This window comes from Rhagoletis zephyria, unplaced genomic scaffold (assembly GCF_001687245.7).
Source record: "Rhagoletis zephyria isolate East Lansing unplaced genomic scaffold, Rhagoletis_zephyria_1.1 Rzeph_scaffold_03719, whole genome shotgun sequence".
NCBI lineage: Eukaryota > Metazoa > Arthropoda > Insecta > Diptera > Tephritidae > Rhagoletis > Rhagoletis zephyria.
This window is the reverse complement of record NW_016160802.1, coordinates 21345-24564: the sequence shown is the minus strand read 5'-3', so window position 1 is coordinate 24564 and position 3220 is coordinate 21345.

Below are 3220 nucleotides of genomic sequence, written 5' to 3'. Positions count from 1 at the left end.
GGACGTTTGTGGAAAAGAGGCGTAGCACCTCCCATACTGACTGAAAGTTTCATATTGCATATCCCTTCAAATGTTTGGGGTAAAGTACTCAAGGTTGTTATGGATATACATATGTATGTATATATGTGAAACGAATACCATACTCATGGAGAAAAATTAGAGTTATTGGAAAAGGTGATGTGGCAACTCCCATGCAAATTGATTTTTGTATGCTGCATATCTCTGGAGGTGTTTATTGCGGAGGACGGGAACTTGGCACCGAGATGTGTATACAAAATTAATTCCATACTTATGGAGAAAAATTTGCGTTATTCGAAAAGGCGGCATGGTACCTCCCGTACAAATTTACTTTTATACTGCATATCTCTAGAGGTGTTCATGGTAGAGTACTGGACTTGGTACTGGGATATGTAAAATCAATTCTAAATTCATGAAAGAAGATTAGGGCTATAAGAAAAAGGGGCGTGGCACTTTCTGTGCAAATTTACTTTTTCTTGCCACATATCCCTGGAAGTTTTTGTGGAAGAATACTGGAACTTGGTATGGAGTTGTGTATACAAAATGTTTCAATTGTCTCCCATACATACTAAAAATTTCTTAATACATATCTCTGGAAGGATAGAAAATCTTTGGAAGTATTTTAAATTTGTTATGGAGATTTATTTTATAAGTGCCTTAATGAAAGAAAAAATTTCATTAAATGGAAAAGGGAGAGCCGGGTTCGGCCTATAATCTAAAGCTCTCTTGAGGCATTTGCTACAGTAAAGAGAAGTGGTATTTTATCAAGGCCAGGTTACTAAATTTGAGTTGGAAATATTAGAACCTGCCGTGGCACCTCCAAGAAGGTTACATGTTTATGCGTCGTATACCTGGAACCATTTTAAGGTAAACTTAGAGGGATTGATATCTTTCGTATGCCTAGCGCGCAGACGAGATTTTATAATTTCCTAGTTTGAAACGCCCTAAATACCTTAACTCGCTTAGAAAAATAACGAGCTATAACGAAATGGGCACAAAAATAAAATCTAACATCATTAAATTATTTTTTATATTTGTATAAAAGCGTGGGGTGAAACCCGCGGGTATAAGCTAGTTAGTCCATATAAATGGGGCTTTTTTCCTTGTTAATCTTGTTATTTGAATTGCGTGGTGTGAGAAATTCAGTATAAATTTACGATAGTAATTTACAAAAGCTATAAATCTTTTTAATTCGTCTCCATTTGTGGGTTTCGGATAATTATTGATTTTATCGTATTTAGAGTTGGTTGAATTTTTTGATCTGTACATTTATGACCGAGAAATGTTACTTCAGAATTAAAGAATGTACATTTATCTGGGTGTAATTTTAAATTTGTCTGTCTACAAATGTCGAAAACTTGTTTGAGATTTGAGATCATATGGTTTTCGGAGCATCCTGTTACGATGCCAGTGGCATCATTCTTTGAAAAGAGTTTGGTGAGATTTTTGAACGAAATGGTAAACGTTTGAATCTGTATGATCCTTGATCTGAAGAGAAGGATGTTATGTCCCTAGAGTTTTCTTCAAGTTCAATCTGGTGAAATCCAGATATTAAATCTAAGTAAATTGCAAAAATATCTTGCTCTGCCTAGCTGATCTAAGATGTCATCAATGCGTGGAAGTGGAAATTTATCAGATACTAATTTTTATTCACTTGTCTGTAGTCTATCACTAATCTCCATCTTTTGTTTTGACTGCCTGGTAGCTCTTTTTTGGGAACCAGTAAGATTGGGCTGTTATATTCCGATGCCGATGGTTCTATAATATCGTCTGATATCATTTTTTCTATTTGCCTTTTAATTTCGGGTTTATGCACGTGTGGTAATCTGTAGTTTTTAATGCAAACGGGTGTATCATCACTGACTCTAAGTTTCTGTTTGTAAAAATTGCTGAATGTGATGTTGTCTGTCTCTAATGAAAATACATCTGTATATTCTTTGCATAAGTTAATGAGATTTTCTCTTAAATGTTCGGCACAATTGTTTGATAATTTATTTAATAATTTTTGTCACTATCCTATGTTTTTTCAACTGCTTTAAATGTTACCTGATAGTAGCTTTTAAGAGTTTCGGATTCTATTTTGAAATTATCTAAATATAAATTGTCATCTGTTGTATTAAGAATTTTGATGTATGCATTATTGGTGTTTACTATTGTGTTGCTTATGAATACACCTGCTGCTATTGTTTGAGTTGGAATGAAAACTTCATTTTCTGTTGAATTGATATTAATATTTCTAATTACTTCTGATCGAGCTGGGAGAGTTAGAGTATTTGGTTTTGGTGAATTAAGTATCTCAATTGGAATTTCAATTTTAAGATTTGGTCTTATTATAAACCAACTTATTCCATTGCTTATGTAGTCTAGTACACAATTAAATTTTTTAATGAAATCTAGACCAATGAGTCCATCGCATGGGATTGGGAAACTTATTTCAACTATTTGCATTGTATGTTGAATTTCGTAGTTTCTGAATGAGAAATTTGCGTCTACTGCACCTATTGTTGATTTAGTTCCTTCACCTATTCCTATAAGGTTAAATTTACGATCTGTATTTATGTTGTCTATGTTTGTATAATTTTTGAATATGCTTATATCTGATCCTGTATCTAGCAAAAGTGTGTCTGTTGAGTTTCTCAAAGATGTTTTTATGAGGTCATAATTGCCAATTTTAAGTTTATATGTAGGGTCTTTATGTCATTTATTATTTTTTTTCTAGGTGCATGATCCTCAGTTGGGCATCCTTAGGACCCTGCGTGTTTTGCGGAGTTGCTTCAATAGCTCTTACGTTACTTTGGGGTCTTCCTCTGTTTGAGTTTTGATTTCTACTTGTATTGGCTTCGTTTATTTTGGCCTCTACGATAATTGTTGTATCCCTGATAACGTTGACTATTTTGGTGTTGTTCATTGTTATTTCTATAGTACCTGTTTGTGTTATATCGGCCTCTGTAATTATGGTTTCCTCCACCTCTATAGTTGTTATCGTGGTGGTTTTGGTTTCTGACAAAATTGATGTTAGCAACATCTATATCGTTTGTGCTTAAGTCAATAAATTTTGTTATAACATCATTCACCTTTGTAAATCTACCCTCATGTAGTAGCAGTTTTGCCTTTTCAGACTTTGCATTTTTAGTTAATGATTTGATAGTTGTATTTGTTGCGTAATTTTATGCAGTTTGAGATGGTAAACTATCTGATAGGA